General features: G+C 46.9%; 1 long non-coding RNA gene across 2 annotated transcripts in view; it reads left to right on the top strand.

Moving 5' to 3' along the window:
* LOC309866769 overlaps positions 1-26,012 on the top strand; it is a 226,260-nt gene that overhangs the window by 173,639 nt on the left and 26,609 nt on the right. The window contains exons 4-6 of one of the 2 annotated variants that reach the window (XR_014312795.1): positions 8,135-8,262; positions 11,089-11,241; positions 15,205-18,015. This is a non-coding gene — a long non-coding RNA (uncharacterized lncRNA). Of the gene's footprint in view, positions 1-8,134; positions 8,263-11,088; positions 11,242-15,204; positions 18,016-26,012 lie in introns of those variants that run through there. The other variant, XR_014312794.1, reaches the window with a different exon arrangement.

Consider the following 26,012-nt stretch of genomic DNA (forward strand, 5'->3'; position numbering starts at 1 on the left):
TCTTAAAAAACTAAAAAAAAAAAAAAATGTTTTTTAAGGCTAAAAGGAAAATAGAATAAGACAAATAATTATGTTACACTTAGTTCATCTGTAAAGTGCTGTTAGAAATAGAATAGAGGGGATGACAAACTGAGCCCTTGAGGGGAGAGCCAGTTTCCCCACAGCCGCTGTCTGCCCCCAGGATCCAGGGGCCACAGGGAGGGTCCATGAGGAGCTGAGGTCCAATTGTTAATAACAGCTACACTCCTGCAGGCTGATGGTGTGCTTTCTTTTGTGTGTATCCAGGGCTTTAGATTTGTTATCTCAATTCATTCTCATAGCAGCCTTTTGAGTTAGGTACTATTGTTACTCCCATCTGACAGATAAAATATCTAAAGCTCAGTGAGGGTAAATGATTTGCCAAAGTGACAAAGCAAGTGAGCGGTGGAGCTGTGATTTGTATCCCGGCAGGTCTGACCCCAGAGCTCAGACACTTAACTGTGCCAGTTACAATGTTTATTTTCTAGGAAGCAAAAGGGAAATGTCCACACACGTATCCTAACGTTAAGGTGTAATTCAAAATAAGAGCTATGTTAAGACTATGCAGAATATTTTGTTCATGAACATAACTGTGTCTTTATAACCAGAAAGATACAACTTGCAGATGACTGCCCTCTGAGATTTAAACTAGTAAAAAGAAATCTATAATGAATGAGAGTAGCTATCTAAAGAATTCACCTCAAGGAACAGATCAAAGTCGGAAGAGACACGTCAATGCTAAACTTCAATCAAGATGTCTAGAGTGAAGTCACATGGAGGCATAATTAATGAGAGCAATTTGGATTTTAAAATGTTTGTATTCTTTGATGTGGTGATTCTACTTTTTGGAATCTCTACTAGGGGCATAATACCAAATACTGAAAGTTTTTATCCATAAATATATTCACCATAAGATGAATTTTAATAGTAAAAAGGAAAACCAATATAACTATCCAAAACTAGTGAAGTGGTCAGCAAAATCAAATCCCCATATGATGGATATTGTGAACCTCACACACACATATGAAGAATTTGTTACTGTTTGACAATTTCATATGTGTAAGGACAAATTGCATGAGGAAATCCAGTCAATGTGCTGTATAGAGACAGGGCTACCCTCCTGCTACAAATATAAAGAGATACTGAATAGTGTATAATAATACTGAAAATATTTGTTGAGGAATAAAATAAAAGAGATTAATAAAAAGGAATTTTATTATAAAATAATAGGAATATAATAAATAATAGAAAATTATCAAGTCCCAGAGGGAAATAAGGAACCCAAAGCCAGTGTGGTAAGAAAGATGAAGACAATAGGGCAGTCAGTATGGACCTGGAGGTTGGTTGGCCCTTAGAGTCTAGGGCCTCGGTTTTAATATTCACATGGGGATGGAGATGAGGTATCAGGTCCATAAAAGGCAGGTACCTTGTCTTGGCTGGATTTATTCCCTCTAAAAAAAGAGGCTAAAGCAAGGATGAAAGGGCTGGAGCCTTCCTTGATGTTATTAGCAAAGAAAGGTTCTCCAGAGAAAGAGAACCAATATGTTATGTAATTATAAAGAAAGTGATTTATTTTAAGGAATTGGCTCTTGAAATTATAGGCTGACAAGTCCAAAAATTGCAAGGTGGGCCAACAGGCTGGAGGCCAGGGAAAGCTTGATGCTACATTTGACATTCGAAGGCTGTCTGCTGCATAATTCTCTCCGGCCTGGAGGAAGTCAGCCTTTTGTTCTATTCAGGCCTTCAGTTGATTGAACAAGGCCCATCCACACATAGAGGACAATGTGCTTTACTCAAAGTCCACTGATCTGAATGTTCATCTCATCCAAAAACACCCTCACAGAAACATCCAGAAAAAGTTTTGACCACATATCTGGGCACCATGGCCCAGACAAATGGGCACATAAAATTAACCATTCCACTTGGGATTCATAAGCAGGGCAGCAAAGATAAGGAAAGGGGAAGCCAAGCAAGAAAGGCATGAGGAAGTGTGAAATGGTATGTTGTCATTCTGGCTGACACTTCACGAGAAACCTCCAAGATCACAGCAGGTTACTCAGCAAGCAAGTCTGGTTGGCATATGGTTCCGCTCCAAACAGGCTGCAGAGAGAAATGGCACTTCAGAGTAGGCCACGGGAAGGAGGAGGAAGGGGAATTTATCTGCAATCTCCCTGCCATCTCCCGTTTTCATTAGCGGAGACTCAGTCAGCAGAAAGTTGACTCAACAGTTCAGGTGTTGTCACGTGGCCTTTTCTATATGAGAATCAGTAAGGCATTTCACTGAAGTCTAGAAGTTGTGGAAGGAGCCAGAAACTCAGGGCTCGTGGATGTTCAGCCTAGCAGCAGTCAAGGTAAAAGACCAAGTGTTCCCAGAGAGAGTGATGGTCAGCCTCTAGTAGTGTCAGCAGAGTCCATAAGGCTGTTGGTGCTGAAGAAATCTACGGATGATCATAGATTTGCATCAGATATAACCCCACCCCTCCTATCTCTCCAATCCACTCTCTTTATTGTATTGATTCCTGTGCTATATGGTAGAGATTTCATTTTGGGGGGAGTACAAGATACCCTACATCTTGCCCTAGAGAGAGGTCTACGTATGAATTAGTCACAGAGCCCCTCAAGGTGGTTCCCAGTTGCATACTCCTGGAAGAACTCAGAAACAAGAGTGCTTGCCGTCGGAGCTTGTCCCTGGTCATACCCGATATTCACTCTCTCTTTCCTCTACAACCATTCTAAATTTCCCTCATCTCTTGACAGCATTTAGGTTGGCCCAATTAATTGTCTGATAGAGAAACCCAGACCTTTGGGCCCTTTATTTTCCCAGCTTTGGTGGGTTGCAATTCCTGTGATTCCTGTGGTTATTATAGAACATAGGAGTACTAAGAAATGCCCAAATAAATGCCCTGAGTTCTGGAAATTCTATTTACTATCCTCTTGTGTAGAAGCAACCTTAGTTCCTCATGCTAATCAGGACCGATTACCAAACTAGTGCAATAAATCTTTCCTTTGCTTCCTGGTCCCCTGTGGCCAGGTAGAAAACTGGCCAGGTGATATCTACCTTTCCTAATTTGGAGGACTCAGTTCTCTAGGAAAGGTCATACTCCTGTCACATGACCTCACAGAGCTGTCCCCATCCTAATTTCCAGAACCTGTGAATATGTTAGGTTATATGACAAGGTGAGAATTAAGGTTGCAGATGGAATTAAGATTGCCAATCACCTGACTTTCAAATAAGGAGATTATCCTGAATTATCCAGTTTAACCCAATGTAATTACAAGGGTCCTTTCAATGTGGAAGAGGGGACCAGAAGAGTCAGAAATGGAGAAATGGCATCATTAGGAAGACTTGACCAGCCATTGCTGACTTTGAAGTTGGAAGGGGGTTAAGAACCAAAGAGTACAGGCACTAGTACAGTACTAGAAAGAGCTACTACAAAACACAAGGAAATTACTCTTCCTCGGTGTCTCCTGAAAGAAACATGGCACTAGGGCTAGGTTCAGTGAGACCCATTTTAGACTTCTGACCCCTAGAACTGTAAGGGAATAAATTTGTGCTTTTTCAAGTACTAGATTTGTGGCCATTTGTTACAGCACCACTAGTAAAATCAATATACCCCTTCAGACTTAGGCGTGACAATGATTTCCACCATCACAGGGCCCAGGGCACTACACCATCCTACTCGGTTTCCTAAATCCCACCATACCTTTGAGGGGAGTTTAATAAGAGGACTATTCACAATAACCCAGTTTGAGTTGTTCCCAGTTTCCTGCTGAGCCTCTAAACTGATACAGAGCCCACAGCATCATTGCAGGACGTAAGTATCCTCAGCCACTGGAAGGGAGAGCACACTTGTCTAAAGAAAGTTCTTGCTGAATTGTCCTAAAGCACCAGTGACGAGCATAGCCCTCAGGTGGCCAATGAACGCAAGTGCAGCCTTCCTTACCTCTCTCCCCACCTCCCTTCCTGTTGTCCCAAGAACAGAACCTGAACTAGAAACTTGGAGCTCTGGTTTATAATCTGGTTTTTGCCATCAAGGGTCTTTGGGAAGAACAGCTAATTCCTCTGGGTTGTTATTGCTTATGTGTTGAAGAGCAGCACCCCCTCAGCAAGCTGTTCTGTCTCTGACACTATTAATCTATAAAATCGAAGACTACTCTGAACGTTCAAGCCTGCCCTCATGTGATGCACAGGACTTCAGCTTTCTTTGCTAAGGTCCTCTGGGCAGCATTCACCAGGCTTGGTTGTAATAACACACAGTCCAGGGTTTGGAGAACAAGATGCTGGTTTCTTTCCCATTAAACCATGCAGGACTGTTCCAGGTCAGGATGGTTGGATCAAGGATGGGGATGGGAGTTCCACTCCAGAAAATCACTTGGGCAACCAACCTAATGGCAACTCCATCATCTACAACATGTAGCTTTTTTGTTTTTTTTGTTTTGTTTTGGTTTGGTTTGGTTTTTTAACATGTAGCTTTCATGATTGTTATGGCTGCTTCCATCCCAAGAGACCAAAAAGAGCACAGAGGAAAATTTGTGGGAATGTTTTATAGGGCAAGACTGGGAGTAGTGTACATCGCTTCTGTTCTCATCCCGTTGTTGAGGAAACGGCTAGATGGTCACACCTAACTGTAAGGCAAATAATACCACTTGGACCCTAGGAAAGAATCAGTGGGCTCTGGAGAAGAGCTAGGTGTCTTTACCGTAAAAGCTCGCGCCAAACTCCTTCATCTCTCCACTCAAATTCCCATGAAGTGTCCGGAGAGCCCTCCCTCTCTGATCTCATCTAATCTTCTGCCACACCCCTCACTCCCCAGGCCCCAGACTCAGGGGCCTTCCTTCAATTCCCGAATCCCACCAAACTCTTAAATTTGCTCTTCCTTCTGCCTCATCATTTAGATCTCAGTGCCCATATCACCTTCTCAGAGACCTCTCCTTGATCATCCTATGTCATGTTGTCCCCACCTCCCAACACTTCTATGACATTGCCCTGTTGAGAAATAATGGCTGAGGTTTCCAGCATTAAAGGGATACACCCAATATTAAGCAACGTAATTAAAGATAAGCCTCATCTTGGCTGGAGACATCAGGGTTTTATCACAGAACAGCGAAGAAAAAGAACAACTTGACAGCATTTCAGGAGTATTACCTCAGCAAAAAAAGGGAAATGAACCAGAAAGGAAGAATGGCCTAGAAGAAGCAGTAATGGGCCAAGAGTGATAAAACACGTTGGCAAGTCTAATCCTTGATGCGTGGTAAATCATAACTATTGAGAGGTTAAAAGCATCGAGGAATTAAAATACTAGACAATGACAATAGGGAGGGTAGGAGAAAAATAGCAGTGGGAAAATAAGGCATTCTATGTCTTTAGAGGAGGAGAAGGATTACCATTTTGATGAACTTTAGACTTTTATTGAAAGATATAGTTAAGTGTGCATATTATTTTTTTTTCTTTTAAGATTTTATTTATTTATTTGTCAGAAAGAGAGCGCGAGCGAAAGCGAGCACAGGCAGACAGAGTGGAAGGCAGAGTCAGAGGGAGAAGCAGGCTCCCTGCGGAGCAAGGAGCCCGATGTGGGACTCGATCCCAGGACGCTGGGATCATGACCTGAGCCGAAGGCAGCTGCTCAGCCAACTGAGCCACCCAGGCGTCAAAAAAACAAAAAAAATTCCACCTAGCCACAAAAATGGATGTGGAAATACAATGTCCTCCTTCTAACCAATGAAAGAACCAAGGAAACCTCAAAAGGCAAGAAAGGAGAAAAGAAATGGGGAAGAAAACCTTGAAAAAGAAGAAGTATGTCCACATACAACGGGATTGCCAAAAAAAAAAAAAAAAAAAACCTACAAACTAAACTCACTTTTTAAAAAATGGGGGGGGGGGTCTCACATGGGCTTTTTTTTTTAAATCCAGTTATATGTTGTTTGAAAGGACACACCTCGTTCCTACTTCTGGCTCCCCCGTGACCACTGTGGGAATGGCCCCTGTGGAAACTACACAGTGGCCGGCCCCTGCAGTCACAGGTAGAATGGTAATAAGCCCACCATTAGTGGAGGGCAGAATACGAAATGAGAATGACCCACAAAGTGGGTGAATCTGTTCATATCCCGTTTTCATTTCTGGTTAGAGAGTGTAGTCACTTGGAATGTGTTGCTAAGAAGGGACAGCTGATAATGGTCTGTAAGGAAAGTGGCCAGCCCTGCTAGAAATCCAGTTTCGGCTGTGGGGAAACAATTTTGCAGCTGCCAGGATGTGAGTTTTGTCTCGGTATGGATGTCCTCTCGAGTTTTAAGAATAACTTGGGGAGGGGGCGCCTGGGTAGCTCAGTGGGTTAAAGCCTCTGCCTTCAGCTCGGGTCATGATCTCAGGAGATCGAGCCCCGCATCGGGCTCTCTGCTCAGCGGGGAGCCTGCTTCCCCCTCTCTCTCTGCCTGCCTCTCTGCCTACTTGTGATCTCTGTCTGTCAAATAAATGAATAAAATAAAATCTATAAAAAAAAAATAAATAACTTGGGGAGGGGTGTCTGGATAACTCAGTGGGTGCCTTCGGCTCAGGTCATGATCCCAGGCCCTGGGATGGAGCCCTACATCAGGCACTCTACTCATTGGGAGCCTGCTTCTCCCTCTCCCTCTGTAGCTCTCCCTGCTTGTGCACACTCTCTCTGTCTCAAATAAATACATAAAATCTAAAATCCAGGGAGTTATCTGTCCTCTGGAGGGCCTGTTTCATTACCCATAGAATAAGAACAGCAAGGCCATCTCTCTGAGTTTGGGAGTTGGTAAATTAGATTCCGGAGCGTGGACGTGGTAAGCCTTTGGCAGAGAAGGAACAAAGTCAAAGAGCTGCTCTCACACAATACTGCCCCTCCCCACAGGCAGTACCGTCCCAGCCCCTACTACTTCTCAGTTCCAATTTTTCCCCCAGGGAAGCTACTTTGCACAAACCAAAATTACAAGAAACTCATGTGCAAACCCAAATGGAATTTGTTTTAAGTTCATAAGTGTGCTAACTAGATAGTTTCTCCCTAGACTCAAAAAGCCATTTTCCTTGAGGTGCCGGGCTGGCTCAGTCAGTAGAGCCTATGACTCTTGATCTCGGGGTTTTGGGTTCGAGCACCATGCTGGATGTAGAAATTACTTAAAAATAAAATCGAAAGAAAGAAAGAAAGAAAGAAAGAAAGAAAGAAAGAAAGAAAGAAAGAAAGAAAGAAAGAAAGAGAGAGAGAAAAGGAAGGAAAGAAATTATCCTTTCTCTCACCCCCTTCTTCTCCTAAGAGATCAGGTCCTTGATGTGGCAGGACCATAGAATTCTAGATCCCTTGAAGGCCCTCAGTAGGGAGTAGGATGTGTCGTCTTTAGCTTTGCTTTTGGTGCCTTCTCTTCTCATCCACTGAAGTCTCTTTGTGCTAGGATTCACTTCTACAACAGGAAAATAGACACCATCTGCCCCAACTCAAGTGCAGCTCCCCTCTTCACCTTGTCCGCATTTCTCACGCTGATCACTGCAGATAAATCTTATTCCTGTGTTTTGGGGTGGGGAGGAGCAGTTTGGAGCACCCCGATTTGAGCCCAATCCCCGCTGGAATTTAGTTCTTTCTGCATGCTGGGTCCTTCAGGGCCTTCTGCTGTAAGAGAGTCAATGGCAAGGGCACAGGAGAGCACCAGGTGCTGTGAGAAGAGGTTGGAAGCACAGAACAGGGTCTGTCTGGAAAACATATCCTCTGGCCCTGACTCACCACGAAGACAGTGATGGTGCTGTTATCTCTATGACCTCTGAGAGACACAGACTTTACTAAGGTATTGGTACCCAGTGACCAAGGGCCACACTCAAAACCTTAGAGGGATCTCCCCAACGTGGTATCCGACTCTGTGGGGGACTGTCCATGGTCACAGCTTACACTGACAGCTCTGAGCACGTGCAGGATGACATCGATAGGTAAGGTGGCTAACCTCTAAGATAGACCCAGTGGTCCCTGCCTCGAGGTAGTCACACCCCTGTCTCCTCCTCCGTGTACCATGGTTTTTGTCCATGTGATTGATAGCATATGGCAGGAGCATAGCGTGTCACTTCTGAGGCTAGGTCATAAGACATATCATGGCTTCTTTCTTACTCCCTCAGATCATCCACTCTGGGGAAAGCCAGCTGCCATATTTTGAACAGCCCTATGGAGACAGCTTACAACAGACAACTTAATGAGAAATGGAGGTCTCCAGATAACAACCTGAGAAAAACTGAGGCTCAGCCAGGTAAGTGAGCCCTCCTGGAAGTGGAACCCCCAGGCCCACGCAAGCCTTCAAATGACTACAGTCCTGGCCTACATCTTGATCCTGAGCCAGAACCCCCCAGATAGGCCAGTCCTAGATTCCTGACTCTCAGAAGCTGTTGAGAAAAGAAATGTTTGTTGTGTTAAATCACCATAACAATAGATAATAAAATAACATTCTCTGGCACAGTTACAAACAAAATGGAGTTGAATGTCATAAACCCTGCTGTGTAAATATGCATGAAACTCTAAATGCATTTGATGGAAAGTAAAAGTTAAATAATACTAAGATATGTTCAATATCATGGTGGGGGGGGGTGTCTTATCCAAGACGTATACTGGGAGGGTTTATAAGATTTCTTCAGAGAATGCTGGTACTTTCTCACTCCCCCATCTCCAGGGAGGAGAGGACAGGAGGCCACTTTCCAACATAAACCACAAATATTGAGAGGGGGGCCTCCACCACATCCTCGTGGGCTTGGTGTATGTTCCAAGATGACCTGGAGGGGTGGTCTTTCATGATTGCTTCACTTGGGCCTGAGAAGGCTAAAGCTTCGTGTGGGACAGAACAGGGAGCCTGTATTTCCAGGGTTTGTTGGAGAGTTGAGGGTTTTTTATGGAACAAGTGTTTGCCACTCAACAGAGGGAAAACCAGGCTGGAACCACTCTCCCCCTAAGAGGACCATGTGGAAAGTAGAGAGGCTCTGATGGGTCAGGGTTTGTGGATCACTGGCAGAGGGCTAGGCTGAGGTGGGGGAACAGAAGCCAGAGGAAGAGAGGGAAGAAGGCTTACCTTTGGGTAAGGGATGAAATGCTGATTATTATTTTGGCTGGACTCCTCATTAAGAATTTTCCTTATGAGGGTTTCTGAACATATGGGAAAATGTCTATTATCTAGATTTAATGATTGTTCATGTTTGTGTATTTACTCCATCTTTTTTTTTTCTAAGGTGTTTTGGGGTAAGTTGCAGATATCTGGCATTTCACACTTCTGGGGATTCCACATTGTCTTTTAGAGAGCAGGAACATTTTCTTGTGTGCTCCAGCAAAACTGTCACACATAGTGGGATTAATGGTGATTTTTTTTAGAGTCCCCTAATGCCCAATACATATGTGGTTTCCTTAACTGTCTCCAAGATTTTTTTTTTTTTTAAATACAGTTGATTTGTTCATGTCTAGGAAGATAAACTAGAAACTTTTAACTTTTAAGTTGAGGCTATTATTTGTAACTTCAAGTGACACAGGATATTCCCAAAGAATGAGCAGAACTCCATTTAAGAGTGTAGAAATTTTATCCCTGCTGAACAATTCTGAAAGAAATGACAGAAAACTAAACAAAACAAAAATGACAGAAAACAAGGGGGAAATACGTATTTTCATAATTTCCCCCTCAAAAAAAGAGGGATTTATATTTCATGAAGGTGACAGACACCATCAGAGAGATGCTCTAAGAAGTTTATTCACATCTTTGTCACCCAGATTGTTTAAACACTGCACAGAAACCTTATCCATTGCTGAGACACATGTAAATCTGTACCAGCTCGATGCAGGGGCCTGTGGCAGTGTCTATCAAAATTTTAAAAGCATACACTCTTTGATCCAACAATCTCAGAAATTTATTCTGTACCTATCCTTGCCATGTGAAATGACTAAGAAAAAAGATATGCCTTGGAGCATTGTTTGGAATAGCAGAACATTGGAAACAATCATACAAGTCCATCAGTGTGGGGCACCTGGGTGTCTGACCTTTGATTTTTGGCTCAGGTCATGATTTTGGGGGTTGTGAGATCCAACCCCACAATCCAGCCCTGTGATGAGCTCTGTGCTCAGCAGGGAGTCTGCTTCTCTTCCTCTCCTTCTACCCCTCCCCCCACTCATGTGTATGCACTCTCTCTCAAATAAGTAAATAAATATTTTTTGTAAATAAAAAATAAAAATGACATGAAATTCCATCAGTTTTACACATAAACGAACGTATATATGTAGTTTGTATTCATCTGTATGATATACATGTATATATTATGTATACTATACAAGTGATACAGTGTTCCACAACAGGAATACTACAGAGTGCTCTAGGCCAGCAGGAGAGTGAGGCTAGAGGTAGAGGCAGACTGTTAAGTGGAAACCAGTGAAATGTGGATCCAGGTGCTGAGTGCCTGCATGGGGGTCATGCCACTGTTTGCCCTCACCCCGCCCATCCTGCCCAAGGGTGACCTCTGTAAACGACATCAACAGACTGTCTTGTTCTGGGGCTCAAGCTGGATTTTCAGTATTACAGCATGAGGACAGAGGGAGGAGAAGCGGGGTGGGTGTTTATGCCCCTGGCCTCCTCCCTGTGACGCTCCACTGGCCCTGCGGCTCACAGGAGTCACTGCCCGTCTCCCTGCATGATGACTGGCCCTGGGCATCACACTATCCCTTGTGCTTCTCCTGTGTCCTGTCCACACTTATTATTCTTGACTCAATGACTCATTTTGTGGGGGCCATCTGTTTTCTGTCAGGGCTCTGACTGATAGGAGATGTTAGCCTTAGGTTAAAAAAAGGAAAAAAAAAAAAAGAAAGGAAAAAAAAAGAAAGTGTTTGTGTTGAGGAGGGGGACATATGTACTTGCGCATGCTCTGCATCTCTAGAAAGCTGCCTAAGGAACCGCTGGCCGTGGTTGCTTCCAGGAAAGAAAACAGTGGCTGGGGGTGGAGAGCAGGAGGAAGGAATATCCAGTTTTACTGTAAACTTTTTTTTGTTCCTTTTGCATTTTGTACTTCATGCAGGTATTACTTATTTAAAAAATAATTTTGTATTTTTTTAGAAAATAATAGAAAGGAAAGACTGCAGAGGGACTTGGTGCCAGAAGGCTTCAGAGACAGCTGTCCCTGCAGCACGTGGATCCCTCCTTCCCCAGGCGTGACTGCCTTTCCTGGCAGGTACTCCAAGCCACCAACGGAACAAAGAAGAAACAAAGGTATAATGAGCAAGCTTCTTCCACTATACACTACAGACAATAGATGCAATATTTTGAAAAAAAAGAGAAAAAATCTGTCTCATTAGTTAACTCTTTTAGACCATTTGCTGCTATGTACAGGAAGGCGTGGGGTTTGAGGTGATGGCAGCAACCTCACATCGGCAGCTGTGGGTCCTCATGTCGTCCCTTCCCCATAGTGACCAGGCCAGAGTCTGCTTAGGTTTTGCACCTAGGCCCACCTTTTAGTCCCTCCCTGATCTCTTTGCCACTACAGAGCCCAAACTTGCCTATGCCTGGTCAAGTCCCAGCGACACAGCAGAACTGTGGCTGTGAGAGGAGAGCCCTGCCTTCCTCCTCCTGCTCCTCAACCAGGGCCGGCCCATTACTTAGCAATGGCTCTATTTTTGTCGTGCTCATTATACTGCAGCACTGTTCATTTCCATCTCATTATTGTTGGGGGGAGGGGGTCATCCGGAGGCTTCGTTGCCCAGGAGACGGGGGTGGGAGGTGGCCTGGTAGGGGGAAGCTGGGCACTCAGCTGTCTTCCGCAGGCGTGGCTCATCCATCATCTGACAAGACTGTCAGGTCTCTCTCTGCTGGTTGTAGGGTGACCACCAGAGCCCATCACTTGTTCTGGCTCTTTCTCCTGCCAGAAGCAGATCCTCCCCTTCTTAAACAGAGATGGAGAGACATATCTAGATTTAAGGATAGAGAAAACAAAACAGCCATACAAATCCCCTGTGTGTATCTGTTGGGGACGAAAAATGTCTCGGGGTGACTGGCTGCTGTATTAGAGGCACGTGGGGGTAGAAGCACTCCTGCCCTCAAGGACACAGGTCCCTGGCTACTTCCCACAGCCAATGGGCCATGGCCATGGCGGCTGTTGCTAGAAGTCTCCATGCGCAGGACATTTGCATAATGGCCCCCAGGACTTTTGCCCGGGACTTGACTGCAGCGACAAGAAACAGGTTAGATGGCCACAGGGAAAGGAGGAGCAAGGCACTGCTGTCGAGAGGAACTGATGCCCTTTGCCTCTGCCCTGAACCCTGAGGGTTCTGCAAGCCTCCCTCCACACACTCCGCACTCCAGTGGCAGGATGGAGGGCCCTAAGCCTCTCCTGTGATGTCTCTCAGCTGGAGCTGCTCCTTCTCACCCTGTGAAATCAGATCTCAGACGTTACCTCTTCAGTGAACACTTCCTGGACCTCTTGCCTGTATCCCTCTGACAAAGTAAGGCGTGCTTTTCTCCGAAGTCCTCCAGCACTTCATTCCCTAATTGTAATGGTAGGTTGCCCACCATCTGACTCTCCCACTGCTCTTGTATCTCCAGACTCTGCTGGGGGCCTGAGGCATAGCACAGAGCTTTGTCGATTACACTGGACCCTGAGGGATAATTAGAGGTGTGTGTACAGCACCTCACGACTGATGGCTTGCTTTGTGCCAGACACTGTGCTGAGAGCTTCACAGACACTATCCCCCTTAATCCTCACCATAGCCCAAGAGGCAGGGGCCATTCCTCCCCCTCCTACAGAGGAGGAGACTGAAGAGGGGAACTAACTTACTCCAGGTCACATGCATATGCCTCTCTCTAGATTTGCTTTCACTACACACAAGGTAGCAAACCACATGTTGTTCTTCACCTTGCTTTTTCCCCCCTTTGACTTATTTCTTGGAGATTGTTCCATTATCAGTAGTTACAGACCAATGCCCATTCTTCTTAAGATATCCAGAGTATTCCATAAATGGATAGATTCTACCTTATTTACTCACCCCCTGTTGGTGGGCATTTAGGTGGTTTCCTTTCTTTTGCTATTATATGTGGTGCTATAAAGTGGACACCTGCCCACAAACCTCAGCATAAGTTCTGTTACATTCCATGCAAATCCTTGGTTCTTCTCAAATTTTGGCATAATAAATGAGGTAGGGATTCAGTTAAGATGTCGACCACTGTACTCTACAATGGCCAAATATCTTACCCAGCACACAATAGGTGCTTGTAAATGTTACCAGTGACAGTGGCAATGGTGACAACCAACAGTGTCCACTGTAGCACACAGTCCACAGCACTAAGGAGGGCCACCTGGAAGTCTTTTAACTGTCAGTCCTAAAAGTCACTTACACATCAAAGAACTGATGAATTTGCAAAACTTCTCAAGAGAATATTTTGACCTGGGGAGGGGAGAAAGACATCCCATGACTATGGTGATGTGCTGCACCAAATGGTGATGACCCAGGATGGAAGAGCTTCTGAAGTCTTGCTCTGGGTGATGCATGCGAGGCAGTCCCTGGGTCTAATTCAGATGAACTCCTGTTAGTGGATGTGGGCTAACAGCATTGGTCTAAGGCTAGAGCAAATGGAGGCATGTTCTCCTGGGTGGCGAGGTGGTGTCTGAGAAGGCAAGGCCAGCAGGGGTCAGACCAGAGCTCTGAAAGCAGAACTGACCTTGCCTGAGAGCATGAAGGCTTAAGGTAGGCAGTTGGCAGCTTGTGTCCAGGCCTGGTGGGTGGAAGATAGGGGATCCCACAAGAGGGAAAGGTGAGCTGGAAACCTCTTATCCAGGTGGGTTGAAGGGCAAACCCTACCAGCTGGGACTCCCCAGAAGATGAGGACGAATAGCTCTGGGGTTGGATCGCCACTCCCCAAATAATCAGTGTACACGGTGGAAGAGGGCCAGAGGCTGTTCCAAAACACTGGACTTGCTGGGAACAAGCAGACGCCCTGCTGGGCAGGGGTGGAGTGACCTGCCAGGACTCACTGAACATTAAGAGCTCTGTATGAGGACTTGGGATTAAGACATCATAGTAACAGCTAATACCAGGCCCAGGCATTAATTCATGCTATTCTCCTAATAGCCCTGCAAATTTACCCCCATTTTATACACAAGAAAATGGAGTCACAGAGAGGTTGACCTTCCAGAATTGAAGTCGTATAACTTGCATTGCTTATCAAAATTTGGTCATCTGTTGAGCCCTAGGGGGGGGCACTCTTACAGATCTCCTGCCAGCTCCTAGGCTGTGGCCTTCAGGAGAATCGCCCCCAGCAGGATGAGCAGGCCAAAGGTCCTGTCTGGGACTTCCCTAAACTCCTCTGGGACCAGGCAGATCTCAGTACCGCTCTGCTCCTCCCCGTCCTCCAGGGTGAGAGAGAAGCTGCTTCTCTGAATAATCCAGCCAACCATGGAATAGTGGGAGTAAGAGCACTGGCCTGGGAATCAGGAAGCCCAGGGTTGGGGGACCAATGGAATGGAGAGAGAGCCGGGGAGGAAGGAAGGAGAGAAGGGGCAGGCCTCCTAACCCAGCTCTGCAAAGTAAACAGCCATGGCCTGACCACCGAGGTCACTAGATCTGCCTGTAACCGGCAGGCTTCCAGCAGGAGTCAGGCAAACACTAGAGGAGGGTGGGAAGGGTTTGGCAGGCCTCTGGCCTCATACCACCAACAAACCTCACCCACTGAATGAACTAGGATGTTCCAACTTGGGAACCAGCATTTGCTTCACGTCAGCTTGTTAGCAACTCCTTTGCCTCTGCCATCCTGGGAAGGGTGGCATGATTTCTGTGGCGGGGGGTGGGGGGGGGAGGCCATAGCTGTGGGCCATGTCCTCAGAATGTGATACTTTGTCCTCCCCAGCCCTTCTTGCCACCCAGGGTTAGACAGATGTGTCCTGCTCGGGCTTATGTCATTTCTCCAGGCATGTATCTGCTGGCCTGGTCCAGACAAGCAAAACATGCAATCAGAAAAAGAATGAAGCTGCCTGTCTTTGACAGCCCAAGACCTCAATCCTGCCAGCCCCCAGCCCACCCATCACGCCTATCCCTCCCTCACTGCTCACTGAGGGGGAAAGCTGTCAAAAATCAAGCTGTCCCCCTTTCATCAGCTGAGCCCGTGACAATCATAATGTCCCTGGACCTCTGTCCTTGCTCCATTCTATGAGGTGCTCTGGAGCTGTGCTTCCAACCCCCACAGGTTGTCATGGTGTCTGCCGCTCAGACACCTCACTGGACAGAACAGCAACCTGTCTCCATGGCAATGAAAAGAATCTGGGGAAGAAAAACACTGGCCTTGGACATGAACTCTCAGGAAGCCTCTTGGGAAATTAGCTCTTCCTGGGAGGTCAGGAGAAATGCCGGTCCTGGAGACAACATTCCTTAGCCATTTCAGCAGCCTCAAAGTCTCTCTCCTGTCTGATGACCCCAGCCCCACTGCTGCCTGCTAAGCTGTGAGCTGATACAGATGAGAACAGTGTCTCCCCTGCCTCAACATCCTCGTGCGCTATCACAACACCTTCCATAAGGAGACCAACAGGTCTCTACTGGCCCACTACAATCCTTGAGAGACCTTTTGGCCCTGAGTGTGTGTCTTTCTCTCCTGCTTTTCATACCCCAAATCTCGGTTTCTACATAGTTCAAGCTCGCTGGACAGGAGGGAGGGCGCTAGGGTTCTTTTAAACTCCTAGTCCTTTTCTCAATAAGCACCACACACCTGGAATCAGGTAGGGCTGGTTTAGGAGAGATGGCCTTGGCTACCTCTGCCTCCCAGGCAGGAAACACTTCACCACCTCCCTCAAGCACCCAGTGACCTCTCCCCTCCCCCCATCAATACTTGCTTTCACTCAGAGATCAGAAACCTGTTCACACTTAAATGTGAGTAATGACAGAAGAAAGGATATTCTCTCAGGGAGATCCGAAGTTGAATTGTAAGGAATGAGTTCCTAAGTGGAATTTCAAGAACCAGTTCAAAGGACAAGTGCCACAAGAGTAGAGCTGGACTTGACTCTTCGAGAAGAAAAGAGAGAAGCCCAGTGATGATCTCTCAGTGATGATGCAAAGAAATGCACTTGCTGATTCCCTCGGACAATAAAGACTTTGTTTTGTTTAAGCTTCTATCTCTAGAGCCAAAGAGTGTGATTTTTCTTAAAATTCTGCTACCCCAAAGCAAGGTGTGGTGTCTGTCACCACAGAAGACTTTGCCTTCCCCGCCCAATGTCATGGCTTCCTCACCAGCACCCCGAGAGCGCGGCCGGGACGCACCGCCACACTTACAGAGCAGCCGGCAGGGGGCCACAGCACCCCATCCTGCCTCCTCCTCCCTTCTTCCGCTTGGGGATCTCGGGTTTCTCCTGGGACTCCTCACGTCCTAAAAATACATCAAAAAGACCCTCATCAGAAACACCTCAGTTTAAGTACCAGCTTTGCCACTTTTCTACTGTATGACCGTCTTCACTTGAATTCCTCCAAAAGCCGAACCCCAAACCAATAAGTCCTTAGCGATGTGATCGTGGATCGCGGAAGTGAGGGCGTTGGGAGACAGATGCCCCGCAGTCTCTGCTGTAAGCGGTGAGAACTGACTCCACACAGACTCACTGAGGAAGTAGGATGCCCTCTGGTTCATCCTTCCATGGGACTTCCTAAGGGCTGCGCAGCAGCCCCTGCCCAGGGCAGTCCCCCTGTATGCGCACTTGGGACGCCCTGGTCACCCACCTGGGCAGAAAACAGATGATACGTGGTGTGTCCGAGGTGAATCTGAGCTCCCCAGGAACTGTCCGCCTGTACTGTGGCTGACATCTGAGGTGGACTGAGGGGCTGAGGCCACACTCTGGAACGTTACTGAATTTTTCTAGAATCTCTGGTTCTCCACAGATAAAATGGGGCTAGGAACTGCCCTGACTCACAGAACTGTTACTATTTTTTTTAATTTTTTTTTTTTTTTTGAGCTGTTAATATCTTTCAAAGAGAGAATTCCTGAGAAACACTTAGCACCATGCTTGACCTGGAATAAAGGCTCAGTAAGTGGCAGTTGCTACTCTTCCTGTGACTGGGATTGGTGGGGTGGTTTCTGTTGCACTAAGGCCCACCTTAAGATGTAGCACCACCACTAAGGTGCCCCACCCCACCCCTTCTCTTTGGCAGGACCCAGATTGGGCAGGACTGGAAGTCATTTGGAAGATGAATCCTGATGAAGCAGCCTGAGTTCTGGCTCTAGAAAACAGCCAAGAGTTTTTCCTTCCTTCCCTGAAGGAAAGACAAAACTTTCTGCAGTGCAGGAGGCAGAGAGGGCTGCCGCTCCAGCGTAGCCCTGGGGGCAAATCTTGCTTTCTTTAGAAGGAACCATTTCCTTACATGGCTTGCCTCTGCCATTTCCAGGAACCTGGGATCAAAGAAGGGGTTCTTAGAAGCAGGAAGGGCTATACACACCAGACTGAGCCTCCAGAAGAGGAATTCCTTTATTCACCATTCATTCTGTCATTCAGCAAACCTTCCTTGAGAAGTTTTTATGTGCTGAACTTCCTGCTAGAGGTTGTGGCTTCAGAGATGCAAGAACATCTCAGGGCTGAAGGAGAAAACAGAATGCCCACACTCTGGGGCAAGTACCATGGGAGTGGCTGCCCTGGAGGCTGTTTCTGACAAAGGCAGTGGAGTGTGCAAAAACCTTGAACAAGAGAAAGAACAGCCCTTGGGGGGAGGGGGGGGGGTTGGACGGACGGGGCTCCTTCAGCCAACAAGAGTAAAGCTCCTGAGGGCAAGTGGTGGTTTGAAGAACAGAGGGACAAAGGAGGCAGAGGTCAGGATCTGAGGAGTTGTACCTCACACAAAGGAATTTGACCCTCATCCTGAAGCTGAGGGAAAACCATCTCTACCACAGGACCTGTTCTCCACCCCTCTGTCCATCCCCACATCATTGTAAAAGCTACAGCTTCTGCATCAAAGGTGATAGCCCCATCCATGCTTGTAGTAAAGGGAGAATTGAAAGCAACCAATAAACTTTTCTGTCAATAAAGTTGGGACTGCTGCTTAAATGGCCACAGGCCATGGAGCCCTTTCTTCCCCTGCTTTGACTTACTGAAAAATGGCCCACACCATATCCTGAGTCACTGTTATCATTCCCCTGAGAAAGTTCATAGCATCACTGTGGAGTTCCAGGTGCAGTAAATATTGAGCCAGCAGGTGGATAAAAGGAAGGACAAACTGGTAGTAATGATAAATGCGATTGACACTGAAATTGATAAATATACGTATCCATCTGTATGTGCACAGACTGTCTTTGGGAACAATGATGGCCCTGGAGGAAGGGAAGTGGATTCCAGGGTTCAAGTGTAGAAAAGGAGACTTACCTTTCACTGTTCACCCTTTGAAGTACCTTGATTTTTTACCATGTTCACTTAAAATACTTTAAAAAATAAATGTACAGACAGCCAGTACTCTCCAACCAAAGGCCACCAGGTAAATACTGTAGTCAATAAGACTGGGTTTACTGACTCTTCACAAATGAGGGAGAACACACCCCATGGGCAAGTGTGGGGCATTTTGGGAACAAAATATTGGAAAGAACTTATCAGCTCGGGCTTGTGTCAGGTGATGTTGAGGATTTAGGGAGGCAAGGCTTTGCTCTGGATTGGCTACTGGAGTAATTCTTCCATACCATTGGAATCTTAATCATAAGCATGTAGAAGGAGAGAAGAAAAGAGCCAAGTTACAGGGGCTGTTGACAAAGCAACCATTGTCATGGGTTATTCAAGATGAAGAATGGATGTTCAGATTTTTGTAGTTGAAACAGTAATTTGTCTGTGTTCAGACTGATTACAGAGTGATCTTGTTTTTGTCTTTCTCTGGCAAGGGAACAGAGTGGGCTTATCAGATGTCAGTATCTCACAGAATTGTTTGTGTTTAACAAAAGCTGGGAGGCCAGGCCATCAGCACCAAGGGCCCGGCTGACCATGTCAGGATGGCTCCAGGCAGCCAGTGGCTGCTCCTCTCTTTCTTGGCACCTTTCAAACTAATGAATTCAATTCGTTGTTTTTACTGTACTGCCTGAATAGTATAGAAATCGAGTATTTTTTTAAAAATATGGATTCAACACTAAGTAAGAATCTCTTTAGCAACTTTTTGGTAGATACCAGAAAGCTTTTATATGATATATTCTGAGCCCTCAGCTGGGGCAGGTCCCTGAGGAGGGGGCCACCTGTGGCTAGCATAGATGGTCAGGCTCTCTGATCTGTCACCACCATAGTGAAGTCACGTGGGCAGAGGTTAGTGTCAGCTCCCCAGATGTAGTCTGCTTGGGCTGCTATAACAAAATACCATAGAGTGGGTAGCTTAACCATAGACATTTATTTCTAACAGTTCTGGAGGCTCAGAATCTGAGATCAGCCTAGTCAGACGGTGGTGAGAGCACTTTTCCTGATCTGCGAGTGGCCATTTGCTTGCTGTGTCCTCATATGGTGGGAAGAGAGAGAGAGATCTCATGTCACTTTTATAAGAGCACTCATTCCATCATGAAACCACACTCTCATGTCTTCATTGAACCCAAATTACAAAGGTCCCCATCTCCAAATGCTATCCTGTTAGGGATTCGGGTTTCAGTATATGAATTTTGGGGTTACATAAACTTTCAATCCACAGCACTCCCTGTTCAAATCCAGAAGCTCCTGCCCTGGAAAAGAGAACTTCTTAGGGAATCAGCAGTATGGCAGGTGATGGGCCAAGTGAACCGGGCACAGGACTATCTCATGACAAGCCCAGACTGAGGGTCAGGGGACCTAGTTTCCGGAGCATATCTCCTACCAGCCCACTTCATGGTCAAGCCCCTTCCCCTTCATGGCCTTCAGTTGCCTCATCTATAAAATATCAGGAGAGAGAAAAGCTGGGAGTAAACCAGATCTTCTGGATGATCTTTTCCTTGATTCTGAGGCATAACTGCTCCCAAGGCAGGGGATAAGACAGTTTCAATCTCTTCTGGTAAAGGCAAGAGACCAGGTGCACTGGAGACCAGCCATCAGATCTCATCAGAGAAACACAGCCTCCATGACAAGCAAGTGATCTTAGATCTTAGGGACACTCGGAGGGCTACACCTCCCCACACCTGCATCAGTTCTTAACTCCCAGCAAATGAAGCAAGACAGGAGGGGCACAGAGCCTCCCTGAAAGGTTTGGCATGGAGTTAGCTGATAAACTTCAGGAGGACAGGGAAGAGCAGAAAGGAGGTAGAAGAGAATTCTGGAAATGGCTCTTTCTGATGTGGGCTGCTGGGGTCTGTTTCAAAGTTAGGTGGTGGAGGTGATGGTTTTTTTGTTCGGCATCCCATACTCCCTCTTTCTGCCTGTTGAAAGAAATTCTCCAGATGTGGGCTAACTGTGTTTTCTGTGTGCTATTTAGTTGGCTAAATCTGACCCAGGACATTCAAGACCCCAGATGCCTGGTGTTCCGATTGGGCTGGCTCCTGGGGTCTCCATTCATTAAACTCCAAAGCCCCACATTTCATTCCCATACCTGTGGTGCTTCAGGTTGCCAAGGACCTATCCTTACCACCAGTGTCTTTTGTCAATTGTCTCCAAAAGCTGGGTCAACAGAAATGGGACAAGAGGAGGCTCCAGATTCCTTCCCTTCCAGGACCTCACATACTAAAACCATCCCGATTTTTATGGAGAAGTAAGGGGAGTTTTAAAGTTAATATGTAAATTTAATGACATTGAGTGTTGCATTTTAAATTTTCATTTTTTAACAAGTAGAACATTCAGTTGTTGAGAGGTTACAGCTCTTTTGGTGTATGATTAGTTTATTAAGAGTTTCCTCTTCTGATCTTCCTTTCCTGCCTTCCCGTATCTTCAATCTTCTGGGAACCCTGCGGGACAGCCACAGCAACCATTCAAACCAGTAACTGGAGATTTGAGACCTGGCAGCTTGAAAGCTTCCAGTGAAAACTTCTGAAGGCTGTCCCTTGGGGCAAGTAGATTAATTGTTATTTGGGTAAGAAGAGAGATTGTGTTTCTCCCTGGGTCCTCACAGGAGCAATGGGTTGAGAGTTTTGTCCCTTAAACAAATTTGAGACCTTGGATAGTTACTTCCTAGAGACCTTGGATGGGACACTTTGGGTGCTCTGACTTGAACCCTTTTGCCATTGTCTGATGTGACTTCTGATGTGGCTGGGGGTAGGGAGTGGCATTTCTGGGGGGTCTGACTCACTGCACTTTGGATGGCTTCTTCCTCTTTGACTGAAAGTGGGGAGCAGTTAATAATCCCCAGGGGCAGCGCTCTGGGGCTGGGAGGTGAAAGCGCATGGATAAATGCTCCACCTGCCATCTTTAGGGGGACACGCATGCCTGGGAGGTGCTCTGTGTGCTTCTTGGAAGATGGAGGGATGTGGCCGGCAGTGTCACCCTCCTTAACCATCCCCCTCCTTTCCTACCCACCGCCTCACTTCTGCTCCCTCAGATCCCCTGTCTGAAAGCTCTTGTCTTAGGCTCTACTTACAAGAGAAACCAAACTAAAACAGACATGCCAGGGAGAATCAGGCTGACAGAGCTCTGGCCATCACTTTGTTGGGGAATTTGGTGGACAGACTTGGATTCAAAGCTCAGCATCGCCTTCCTATACATATCTACACACGCTGCATGTATCTACGCAAATTACCCTCTCTGGAGCAGGCAGCAGTTAGGAAACATCAAAGGTCCCCATTAAAATGATCAGCAAGGAGCATCTGGGTGGCTCAGTTGTTAACTGCCTTCGGCTCAGGTCATGATTCTAGAGTCCTGGGACGGAGCGCCGCATCGGGCTCCCTGCTCAGCAGGCAGCCTGCTTCTCCTCCCTCTTCTACTCCCCCTGCTTGTGTTCCCTCTCTGGCTGGGTCTCTCTCTGTCAAATAAATAAAATCTTTAAAAAAAAATTTTTTAATTAAATTTAAAAATAAATAAATAAATAAATAAAATGGTCAGCAAAAATGGGTGCCTGAGTGGCTCAGTCAGTTAAGTGTCTGCCTTCGGCTCAGGTCATGATCCCAGGGTCCTGGGATTGAGCTACACATAGGGCTCCTTGCTCAGTGGGGAGCCGCCTTCTCCCTCTCCCTCTGCCTGCCACTCCCCCTCTTTGTGTTTGTGCTCTCTCTTATAAATAAGTGAAATCTTTTAAAGAAAATTAAAATGAAAAAAAAAGAAAACATGTTATTAAAAAAAAAAAAAACGATCAGCAAAGGAAGTCATTTCACCCTCTGGAATTCAGGAGGACCCTCCCTGCATGGAGGACCTCATCTTTTGGCCTTCAAGGGCTAAAGGGACAGAAACTCTAAACTGGAGTCCAGCCAGCCAAGGCACACAACCGCCCAGACCTGCACAGCAACTTCAGCCCCAACCCCGCCAACACTGTCCCAGCTCCACAGGTGCAGAATCCCGAGGGTACCTGTGGCTTGTCATCTCCTGATCCCTCTTTTCCTCCATTTCCATTATATTCCCAATCTTTCATTGATTCTGGTATTCAGAATGTATCCCCTGCTGTTCAATTGCCAAGGGAACCATTTGCTTTTGATGGAAAGATAGTTCATCTTCTTGGTACAATCTGGTGTGAGATCTTCAAGGTGAAGTCAGCTGTGGCAAGCATAGCCCTGGGCATTCACCCATGTTTGTCATCACCTCACCCCCCACAGATCCCAGCCTACACAGAACCTCTAGTCCGCTACACTGCTTCAGACCACCCTAGGATCACCCCTTCCTCTCCAGCGCAGCTCCAGGACCTCACACCTGGGAGTCCAGCCCCACAGTGAGGCCTGGGCAGTCACAGCCAGACACATGGGACGAGGGACCCATCGTCGGAGTGGTCTGGAAAATAAATAAGAGAAAGCTGGGCTAGGGACCCCAGCTTGTGCCGCTTCTCGTTCCCATGGGGCCACAGCATCCAGACAAGTTTGGGTACCCTCAGGACTCATCGTAACACAGAATCCTCAGGCTGGATTGCCAGCACCTCGATTACTAGACTGGGTTACCTTACCTGCGGCCATCACCGGATACCCTAGAATTCCAAATTGCCCTGATACTGTTTTCCAGATCTTTCTTTAGGAATCAGAGATGAAGGGCTTAACTTAAAATGTATCAACAGAGACTACGTGCTCCCAGGTGGAGAGTCAGGCATTCCAAGTCCCCAGCCCAAGGCCAATGATCCTGAGGCTCTCCCACCCACAGCTGGGGGAGCTAGAAGCTAAGTGGTCCCACGAACTGCTTTTCCCCACTAACCCGGCTCCATTTCCTGCTCTCCCTCCTCCCCAGTCCTTCAAGCACACAAATACCACAAGTCCGCAGGAAACCCCCTGATGTGCCAAACTTGGTGGTGATGGTTCTTTCTTTTTTCACTTCTTAGCCCAGGTGAAAGCATTTGAGTACCACCCAAGGGCTGCTGGGAACCAAGTAAATACTGAGGTTATTTATCCCAAGGAAGTACTTATGTTGCAGTATCCATGATCTGCAGCCCCTGGCTGGAAACTTGGCCTGAGGACTAGAGGGTGGTGGGGGTGGGGAGGACTCAAACAGTCTGACCCTGGTTCTCACCAAGCCTGGTCCGGAGCCTTTGTCCACTTGTGAGGCTGAAAGGTAAGAATAGCCTGGGGAGCAGAGCACATAGGCCTGTCCTTATCTCTGCCCCTGCACCCCTCCCATTCCGGGTGTGCCCTGGGCCCAGGATTGGGTTTTCTGGACATTTCTCAACAGAGGAAGGGGCAAGGGCCATAAAACTAGTGCAAACCGCCCCTCCACACCCCAGCCCATTCACCTGCTCTCAGTCCCAAGCCCTCCTCCTCTGGGGTCAGTCCCACTCCATCAGGGACGCATGCACACTCCCACAAACACACAGCATGTACAGTGGCACACCAATCCCCCTCTGTGTGACGCTCCATTGCAAGCAAAGTTCTCTTCTCTGTGGGCCTCAGCTCCCTTCTCCAGCGCTGGGTCCAGAACCAGGGCCTTCCTTTCCAGTGCCATACTGTCGTCCGTCTCCCAGGGCTCTCATCCTGAGAGGAAGTGAGCTCAGAAGCCCCTGCCCCGCTTTCAGGTTGCTCTCTCCCCTTGGGGGTCCACTCTGGGTGTCCTCCTTGCAGGCCTAAAGGGTACTGTCCCTGCTTGCCCGGCCACTTCCCTCACTGTCTGCCCTCGCGGAGTGTAGGAGGAGGTCATGGGGCCAGAGATATGATAACAAGGCTCTGCCCACTGCCTTGGCTATATTCTAGAGCTGTGGGACCCTCCAGCGATTCCCCTTTCTGGGCCTATCCTTTTTACCCATAGAATCCTGTCCTGTTCTGCCTGTCTGCATCTCCCCACCCCACCCGGATGCCCATGTCCCCCACCTTTTCCAACTATTCCTCAATACTGAAGCCTTCAGTCTTGGTTTACTCTTGGTTTACTGTTATATTCTGATTCCTCACCTCAGACCCCTCTGTCAGGCCTCTTCAGGTGGCCTCCTAGCCCTGCACCCGTGGCCTCCACGAGTCCTAACCTTAGGGAAACCTCACTGTCTGCATTTCTGCCACAGAGTTTCTAAAGCCCGTAGACTCTCAGACTAAGTGATAAAGATGTGAGTGATAAAGATAAGAGTGATAAAGATGTCTTTTTATTTTACTTTATTTTATTTTATTTATTTGAGAGAAAACAAGATCACAAATGGGGGAGGGGAGGGCAGGGCAGAGGGAGAGGGAGTAGCAGACTCCCCAGGACCCCAGAATCCCAGGACCCCAGGATCATGACCTGAGCCAAAGGCAGGCACTTAACTGACTGAGCCACCCACGTGCCCTAAACTGGTAATCTAGTAAGAAAAATCATTCTCCGAGTTCTGTGAGCCACTCCAGCAAACTCACCAAACCCAAGGCAGAGGTGATTGGAATCTCCAAGCTACCATCAGACCACAGCAGACAACAAGGACTTGCACTTAGCAAATGGAGGGGGGCTAGTCTTGCAGAACTGAGCCCTTAACCTGTGGGGTCTCACCCTATCTCCAGGCAGAATGTGTCCGAATTCAGCTGAATTGTAACACTCAGCTGTTAGAGAACTACTTGATGTGGGAAAAGAGCCCACCATGCCTTAGAATTGGGTATAGAATTGTACACTTACCCTTCTCTTTGTCTTTTTTTTTTTCTGTGCCTATGTACCTATTAACGCACTGTATAATTTTTTAATATGTTTGTTGTTTATTGTACATCTCCCCCATGAGAGTATAAACTCTGCAGGGAAATGATCTTTGTTTTGTTCACAGTGGCCCTCTGAGTTCTTAAAACAATACCTGGCATAGAGTGGTACTCATTCAATTTATTGAAAGAATGAATACATTCTGCCTTATTTATTATTTTATCTTTAAAGATTTTATTTATTTATTTGAGAGAGAGAGTATGTGCAAATGAGCAGGGGGCAGAGCAGAGGGAGAGGGACAGGCAGACTGTGCTGAGCCCAGAGCTGGACGTGGGACTCGATCTCACAACCCTGAGACCATGACCTGAGCCAAATTCAGGAGTTGGACACTCAGCCAACTAAGCCACCCAGGCGCCCCATTTCTGCCTTATTTACTGATGACTGTTTTAAACCCCTGTACTCGTACCACAAGGAAGGAAGCTAAGAGAGGTTGGGTCTGTTTTTATGTTTGTGCTCCCCAGGGTGCCTGGCCCAACATTTGCAGTAGGGAACTATACATGTTTTTGTGACTGAATTAGTCTCAAGACAAAGACCCATGCCCAGGGTGTTCAGAGAGGGCGCACTGGTGAGCGGCTTTAGTGAGGTGAAAGCCAGAGGTCAGTTGGAAGCCTTGTCTCAGGTCCTCCCTTGGGACCAATTCAGGGGAGACTTTTGGATGGCACAAGAGGAAGAGAGGCATTCTTAGGGCCACTGTTCCTCCGAGTCTGCCTAGCCTTGGACGTGCATACACAGAAGGATGGAGCCCTCAAACATGCCTCAGGACAGCAGAAGGTGCCTTTACCAAGAGGAGACACCCCTAAGGAGAACTTCACACTGACTTCTCTCTTTTGTATCAATTAGC

This window comes from Mustela nivalis (genome assembly GCF_964662115.1).
Source record: "Mustela nivalis genome assembly, chromosome: 6".
In the NCBI taxonomy this organism is placed as follows: domain Eukaryota; kingdom Metazoa; phylum Chordata; class Mammalia; order Carnivora; family Mustelidae; genus Mustela; species Mustela nivalis.